This window comes from Nilaparvata lugens, chromosome 1 (assembly GCF_014356525.2).
Source record: "Nilaparvata lugens isolate BPH chromosome 1, ASM1435652v1, whole genome shotgun sequence".
Lineage (NCBI taxonomy): Eukaryota > Metazoa > Arthropoda > Insecta > Hemiptera > Delphacidae > Nilaparvata > Nilaparvata lugens.
Genome location: NC_052504.1, coordinates 22,616,554 through 22,625,852, shown reverse-complemented (window position 1 = coordinate 22,625,852; position 9,299 = coordinate 22,616,554). Strand labels below are relative to the sequence as shown.

Below are 9,299 nucleotides of genomic sequence, written 5' to 3'. Positions count from 1 at the left end.
TATTTGGGAAGATGTTCACGAGAAAGCTTTTCAGAAATTGAAAAATGCAATTATGAACCCTCCTGTCTTAATAACAGCTGATTTTAATAAACAGTTTGTGTTGCAAACTGATGGGAGCTCCTTATCAATTTCTGCGGTCCTTTCTCAATATGTTGATGGCATCCTAAAGCCTATTAGTTTTGCTTCCAAAAAGCTCACTCAACAAGAATGCAAATATTCTACATATGAGATCGAATGCTATGCAGCAATTTTTGGCATGGAAAGATTTAAACTGTACTTACAACACACTAAATTCTTGTTGTTAACAGATAATAGTGCCTTAGCATGGATTTTAAAACAAGACAAGCAAATTGGTAGACTTAGTCGTTGGATACTTAGGCTTTTATCATTTCAGTTCACAACACAGCATGTAGCGGGAAAAGATAATTGCATAGCTGATGCTTTATCCAGAATGTACCATGATGACAGTGAATTGCCTGAAATTGATGTCAAAGATGAACATATAGAAGTAGAAAATAGTCTAAACTTAATAAACTCACTAAAAATTACCGATTTTCCACTAGTATTCACTGACATAAAACAACACCAAGAGAATGATCCTATTTTAGCGGATATAATAGAAAAGATTAATAATAATATTGATCAGTTTCCTTATAGTTTGTCTAAAGGAGTATTAGTGATAAAACTAAGAAACCAGGAAAAACAAAAAATAGTCATACCCAAACTTCTTGTTCCTTTAATCTTCAAATATTATCATGAAAGTATGATTGGTGCTCATTTAGGTATTGCTAAAACTATTTCAAAAATTCAAGAGAATTTCCACTGGGTTGATTTGAGGAAAGATATAATTTATTTAGTTAAATCTTGTACTCTTTGTGCAAAAAGTAAACCAGCTCAGGCTACCAATTACGGTTTTTTATCATCAAAAATACAGGAAAAACCTCTTGAGATGATACATATTGACTTAGTTGGTCCATTAGTACGCACATCACAGAATAACTGTTTTATTTTTAGTGCAATTGACGTTTTCAGTAAATTCTGTTGGTTAAAATGTTTGAGAAAAGCTAATTCTGAATCAGTAATTAGAGCATTGAAAGGTATTTTTGCGAATTTCTCTACTCCTAAACAAATTATTAGTGATAATGCATCAATTTTTAAATCAATCAAGTTTAAAAATTTCTGTTTTCAATTAGGAATTCGTCATAATACGACTTCACCTTTCTATCCTAAAGCAAACATAGTTGAAAGATTACATCGTAATTTGCGTAGCTCTCTCATTGCTTTTCATGCAAACTCACAGAATAAATGGGATGATACTGTAAATGATTGGTTAGCTTTAGCTTTTAATACTGCTGAACATGATAGCATTAAGTGCACCCCTTTTTCTCTGATGTTCCGTTATAAACCTAAAGAACCTCTTTTGAATATCTGGAATATTAATGAAATTTTACCTGATACTGCCGATGAGAACACTGTAGTAATTTGGCAAAAGGCTAAAGAGCAATTGATGAAAAGTCACCTTTGGTTTAGGTGTTTCTGAAGAGTAAATAGTTGTTTTCTTTGGTGAAGCGCGCCACCTATTGAAATTTTAACTTTACTCACTTATTTAATTTCTTTATGGAATTGTGTAAAATATTGTACAAAAGAATCTATCTTAGCCTATAAATAGATAGAAATTTTATTGAGATCATATTATTAGATAGATTATTGAAATAGTTTATAGTTATAATTTTGCTTTAGTGTTAATGAATTTTGATGAATAGTGGTGAATAGCAGTGTTTCTATTTCATCAGATTGTTGTAAATAAAGTAAGGGAATAAAGTGAATCAAAAGAAGAGTTTTGATAAATGATAAAATACTTGAAAATGTATATTATTATCACCTTAATTGGGTAATAGAGTAGAAAAATATTGGTTTCTGTATGTAAATAATGTCAAGTGATTTATCTTTCAAATTTTATCAAGAGTGTATGAATTTTGTTAGAATAAAAAAAAGGATCAAAGATATATATATATAAAAAAAGGGGTAGGCAAATGATCATTAGAGATGGAACATATTCTTTGGGACTGAGAACTGATTAATTTTCTTTTGAATTCTGAGTGTGGACGCATGTTCAGATATTTCTTTGTTTGAAAGACTTCAAGTTTTTGTTGGGAGTGGCCAATCCCTGCATTAATTTGTGGTCTAGTTTCTTCTGTTGTTAGATTCTAATTTTTTTTTATTATTTCAATGGTTACTCAGCTATTGAGTAGGTTCCACCTCTGATCTTCATTGAATTTGTAATCAAGAGTTTTTATTTGATTTTTATTTGATGTTGAGTTTTGAATTAATAATTTTACAAATAGATGATTTATTTCTTGGAATAATTCAACTCTAAGAGTGAATATTTCTCAACTCAAATTCTTATGAAGCATTCTTCTCTGATAAATTCTATATATATGTTAATTCAACTTAAAAATTATCTTAGCTAGCTCAAATTTTTTTTTTAGAATGTAGCTTTCACACACTTGAGTGGAGGGAGTATGTAACAATTTTGGACATGATTATTTTTATCTTGTTTTTCTGTTATTTCGGTTCTAAATTCGATTGTATTATCAGCTTGTTTTTCTCAGTGAGACAAAGATGCACTTATGGGATCGAGCTGTACCCTTCGAATAATCTACTTTCTTGTTCTCTCCAGTTCTTTTTTGCTATTTTCTTTCTCCCTTTTTCTGTCCTTGTTGGTAGCTTTGAGTTTGCATTGCTCTTTCTCTCTAGTTTCTTTGTCTAATTTTGATAATTCCGTTTTGCTTACGTCACTGTCTTGTTTGCTACCCCGTCTTCAACGCTCGATGATCCATTCTGTCTCTGAATTTCGTGAGTGGAGGTTGTAAATTTAACTTTTTCCTTTGATTCCATTTTTATTTAGCTTATGCTAAATTTTTCTATTTATTACAATATGTAGTTGATCAGAGACAGATTTCATTCATCACAAGTTGTGATATTATTATTATTTTCTTTATTTTTTTTTATTTCCTTTTTAAATATGTAAATTTTCTTGTTTGTTATTAAAAAAAAAAAAAAAAAGAAAAGTAATCATGTCCGAAAATTTAATTGAGTATTCATTCTAGCTGGCCTAAGTTATGGCAATTTATTTATATTTGTTGAAAACCTCATTCATCACATATGTATCCATAGTAATTTCTACAATTTCCGCTGTACAGGTAAAGCATTATTTATTTATATACTTTACTTATTGTTTTATAAGTCAAGTCTGATCAGATTATAATTAATCCCAGCTTTCCTTAAATTTGTTTTTCAGCTCTAATTCTCGTAATTCAAAATGTTGGAAATATTTCTATGCAAGTTTATATAATAGTAAAATTAAATTAATAAATAAATAAATATCAAATTATCTTTGTCACGCTGGTCAAATAAATAAATAAATAATTAAATAAAATTGTAAAGCCTTATTCAAGTTATAATTTTTCTTTTTAAAAAATCTCTTTTGGAAGCTTCACTTCGAGTATCTTGAATTATTTATCTTTAAACTATTATTGATGAATTTATTAAAGATCTTGTGTATTGTTGATTTTGTTAAGAAGAGCAAATTCTGTATTATTGATCTCTCCTTTAGTATTACAGTATTTATATATATTCTTTTCGTTTCTCTATTATTTAGCGGTCATAGACTCGTAGACTCGTAGACTCGTAGACTCGTAGACTCGTAGTATCACAGGATGTCTTAGTTATGGCCATGGAAGCTGAATCCTTGCTGACCAACTCATCACAAGGAAACCAATATTTCCAGAAAAGATCTAAATTCGCCGTAAAAAGGATACTTCAAGAACTTCTTGTGCAGTGAAAAATTAATAAGTGAAAAATTTGAATAAAGTGTACGGAGGCCTCCTCACTTCAATACACCAGGTATTTACGAAACAACCAATATTAATTTATGGAAAATTCACAGGCAACTACTTCGCAAAAATAAATGGGACAGGATAATAAATAAATTTGTAATTACTTGATTTAAATTTTGTTTATTTTTTGGAAATTCTATTTATTTGATCTATTATGTATATTAAATTGCAAACATGATTACAATCTTATTGTTGATTATTGAATATGCCTAACAATCATCAATGACAAGTAATGAATGGGGTAAATCTTGAATTGTTGAGCTGTCATATCATTCAATTATAAATGTTGCTACTTAGAAGGGGTTGGAAATTAAATAAATGGAATATTTTAGTTAATATATTGAACTATATATTCAATTTATTGATTTAAATATTCGGAGGATTATTTCCTTCCCATCTCAAAGATTAATTTCAACTGCGGTAAACTGAGGTAACATTTCAACTGCGCCTTACTCTGCGAGGTTTGCTTGCAAACTCTTTCATTGATTTATCAATAATATTGAATGATGTGTGACGGTCTCGGCTGTTCTTATCCTTTCTTCTTTCATTGATGGTGGGGAGGATTCAGGTTAAAATTAAAATACAAAATCAAATATTATTCATCTCTCCTTTAGTATTACAGTATTTATATATATTCTTTTCGTTTCTCTATTATTTAGCGGTCATAGACTCGTAGACTCGTAGACTCGTAGACTCGTAGACTCGTAGACTCGTAGACTCGTAGACTCGTAGACTCGTAGACTCGTAGACTCGTAGACTCGTAGACTCGTAGACTCGTAGACTCGTAGACTCGTAGACTCGTAGACTCGTAGACTCGTAGACTCGTAGACTCGTAGACTCGTAGACTCGTAGACTCGTAGACTCGTAGACTCGTAGACTCGTAGACTCGTAGACTCGTAGACTCGTAGACTCGTAGACTCGTAGACTCGTAGACTCGTAGACTCGTAGACTCGTAGACTCGTAGACTCGTAGACTCGTAGACTCGTAGACTCGTAGACTCGTAGACTCGTAGACTCGTAGACTCGTAGACTCGTAGACTCGTAGACTCGTAGACTCGTAGACTCGTAGACTCGTAGACTCGTAGACTCGTAGACTCGTAGACTCGTAGACTCGTAGACTCGTAGACTCGTAGACTCGTAGACTCGTAGACTCGTAGACTCGTAGACTCGTAGACTCGTAGACTCGTAGACTCGTAGACTCGTAGACTCGTAGACTCGTAGACTCGTAGACTCGTAGACTCGTAGACTCGTAGACTCGTAGACTCGTAGACTCGTAGACTCGTAGACTCGTAGACTCGTAGACTCGTAGACTCGTAGACTCGTAGACTCGTAGAACGCGGGGTTCGTTGACCCCCATCCCGGCTGAGGCAGAGGATCGTCTTACCGGCAGCGGCGGTCATCCTATCTCAGCCGCGGACTCGCTGACCGTCTCCACTGTCGAAGGTCGCACACAAAAACTAGGCAAATTTGTTCCGCCTGGCCAATTTGGCTGATGAGAAATCAATTCGCTGTGTAAATTTCATAGGTAATGTTTGGATGATTTCGTTTCCGGAAAGGAAATCTCTTCTATTTGTACATTATAGAACCAATCCAATTTTAGATAAGTATATGCTTGTCTTCTTATCTTTAGGGCTACTTTTGAATATAAATAAAAGTATGAATCTGAGTACCCTTTTTAAATTGTTTCGTCACGACATGTTTCGACTAATAATGCCATTTTCAAATTAGTTGAGCCGAAACATGTCGTGACAAAATAAATTGAAAAGGGAACTCAGATTTATATTTTTTATGAGTAGATGCTTGTTTGCTCTCCAAGCATTTCCTCTTTATTTGATATCCTATCAGCTTTATTTGGTCTATTGTTGGGATGCTTATGCTTTAAATAAAGATGTTCAGATGCTTTGAAAGTTTGAAGTACATTGTGTCTTGTGTGGAAATTAAAAAAAATAATGTTAAAAGTGTGCTATGGCTTTCAATTTTTAAGTAAATGATCAGTACTTTTAGTTTCAGCACAGCAAGTTTTACTATATCTTTACAGTGTATAGTGAATTCTAGTGAAGCGTACAAAACGTTCAACACACGAATTGATGTATTATTGTATTGATTAGAGTAGGTTGTATATTGCATGTTTTGCTCCTGGAAACTTGTGCAAAATTGAGGAATAAGGTTGAACCTGAAAAGAAAGTATCGTAGAGGAAAGATAGCATAAGTACCATCTTTTTCCTATGATAGTATTCAGTATTCAGATCTTATTATATTGAAGCTGCAAAAGACAAAAAATTACAATCAATAATATAAATTTGTATCAGTTGAATGATGCGTTACGAATGAAAATATACTTGAATTAAAGACTTCATCAGGTGATAATATTCAAATTGAAGAATAGTTTGACCTCAGCTCTTGCAATAATACAAGCAAATAGATTTTAATTCTATTGAAGGTTCCAGCAATACAATTATTGCTAGTGATGATGTGGGCCATGTCAAGTAATACTAAGATTTTATTCTGCTTCATGGAACGATTTTCACCAAACAATTCAGTAACTGACGGCTTGTGCGCGTAAATTGGAGTAGGCAGGTAGCAATTAAGACGTTGAGAGATAGAATAGTAGCATAGTATAGCATAGCAGAAAGGATGTGGTTGCCTTGGACTCAGGCGAAAACCTTGACTGTGGGAGCAGAAGCAGGCATTACGTGGCGGCCTTGATAGCTTTCATTACTTTTATATTGGGTGGACAACAACACAGCCTACCGGTTGAAGTTGCTCTAGAATATAATCAGTAAGGAATTCTTATCATGACTTTGTAAATTTGCCAAGTTTCCGTTGCATGAGCGTTTGAGCAGATTGTCACAGGTGGGATGCTGGCTGACCCTTATAAGGAGGAGTTCTGGCAACAACCGTGTTAACAACAGCAGTACTCAATTATACTCTGGCAAATATGACCTTTACTGGTATTGAGGTGGCTAACGGTATTTATCAACTCCAAGACGACGTTTACTAACTCTCTCGTCAACTGTCCATATTTGACATTTTTACAAAAAATTTGAGCACTACTTCAAAACAATAAAGCTTTTCAGCACACAAACTTTAGCTACTACTAATACTTCTTGTACTTTTACTAGAGTGTTTGTATTTAACAAACTTTGAGCTCTTTTCAACCTTAAATTTGATAGTGACAGTTGATGAAGACGAATTCCAAGAGATATTCTGGTGGAAGCTGTTACGTGACTTGGAAGTTGTTATTGTGTAAATTTCATTTAATATCTAAATTTAAATGTGTTCACAGCTCATATTGTACCAAAAAATCCTAAGCATTCAATGGTGTAGAGGAAAACTCAAGTGTTTCCTTGTTTGAAATTTTAATTGATTACATAATTGATACTAGCAATTAAGGAATAGTAACGAATAGAACGAATAGTAATGAGTCAAACAAAGTATCACAAAATTTCTCAAGTGAAAAATAAACCTCACAACACAATGGACTTGCTCTTCATCAAGTGACAAGTAGTCTTTGCTTTAATCGAATGAAATAAGGGTTTGATAACAGTTAGTTAGGAGATTTTTATCGGGCTATTTCCGTGTATGACTCCATGTAAGTTGTATGTCATTCTTAACTATATCACGATCAAGAAATTCATAAGAGGCTACCTTTCATCGAATATTGGTTACATTGTTATGTATTCGATGCTGTAGAATAGAATGTACTTTTCATCATATGATAGTAAATGGATAGAACAGCTCGACAATAGTGGTTTATCGTTTGGTTCTGCTGTAGCTCTCACATAGTATTGTGATGTAGTTGCAGTGAATAGTATTACAGTATGTATGGTGATGGAAGAGAAGAACAGCCTCATAATTCACTACTAAAGCACTGGAACTTCCTATACCTGACGCGAATGCATTGAATGGGTGTAGCCGTAATGGACTGTCCTGCCCCTTATTACTTACTTACGTAATTTCTCTGTAATAAGCTACTAAGAAAGAGATTTGTGTTACGTTTACGTATGGTCCCATTCTACAGCTTTTCAAACATCTAATGAGCTTTGAATTGGCGTACACATTCCTCTCAATCGATAATTGATTTCATGTGACTGATTGAGGCTGAATACAGAGTTGTATTGTGGATTGAAGAGGGGTACTGGCTCATTAATCTCAATTTTCCATTTGAGCGGATCATTTTTATTGTATGATAATTTTTCATTGTATATAAGATAAATTGTAGATTGGAGACGAAATATAACTCTATTTAATGAACTTTTCTGAACCCTATTCAACATAAGTGTTTCCAAAAGAGATCGATAAAGAACGACTAAGTTCATGTATAGCAGAAATTGAAGATTTTCAAAAAAACTGAGTTGTCTGCTAGTTGTGTTTCATTTTTAATGGACGTGAGAGGAACTTCCTGGTCTATGAGATGAGCGTAATTTGTACCGTTTTGCTATTCAGATGATGATAATGAATTCAATTAGTATCATTGCATCACCTTAACCTTTCCAATGAACTGTAAAATTACCACTCCCAACACAAACTACAGTCAATTATGCACTGCTTCATCTCTCAAGGTTAGCTCTTGCAATAATCATCTAGAGAAGGTATTAAGAGAATGGATTTGATAATTTAAAAAATACCACACTAATTATTTTTAGTCATTTGATTGGTTCACTCCTTCGAACAGTATGAGGTGAAAGATCATGAAAGGATAAAATCATAGGGCCCAAGTATTTTTGTCTTTTGGATCAGCATGGGGTGAAAAATCATGAAAAGATAAAGTCATAGGGCCCAGGTATTTTTGTCAATATCATCATCGAAGATCATCAGGAAAATTTATAGCTCTTGTAATACAACATAATGGTTGGCTAAGGCGGAAAATAATTCAACGAGTTAAGGTTGATGAGTTTGATAAATTTATTGATGATGCAAGACATCATTACTGTGTGATGTACACTCTGTTGCAGATGATTGAAATACAAAAAGAAGATGATAGCTCTTCAATAATTGAAGTAGCTGCAGTTTGAGACAACAATTTCAGGAAATTTATGTGATGAGACAGAGACATGGAAGAGGTGTGCCTTATGTTTTTAACAACAGCAAAAACATTTTTCTTCAATTAAGAATGAACATCTATGTTTCTTTAAGTGACTTCTTTGAATAAAAAACCACTCCAAAAATAATCAGGTCACTTCAAAAATGTAACCTTTGTTCAAATTATCAAGAGTAGTACCCTGATGGTACAATATGATGGTCTGTGATAGAACGCTGATTGATATATGAAAAACAAAAGCAATTATTATTTTGTTTAGAACACGTATTGGTGTGTGGTTACTCGTTACTGGTCTTTCGAAGGCCTTTGAAGCTGTGATCAGACGTGATTCTGATCCTGATCTATCTTGACGGCATTCGA

At 33.3% G+C, this 9,299-nt stretch overlaps 1 long non-coding RNA gene across 1 annotated transcript; it reads left to right on the top strand.

Moving 5' to 3' along the window:
- Positions 1 to 1,525: 1,525 nt before the first annotated feature.
- On the top strand, positions 1,526 to 4,084 carry LOC120350103. The gene is made up of 2 exons (XR_005570606.1): positions 1,526 to 3,203; positions 3,662 to 4,084. It is a non-coding gene; the product is annotated as an uncharacterized LOC120350103 (long non-coding RNA).
- Positions 4,085 to 9,299: the final 5,215 nt, after the last annotated feature.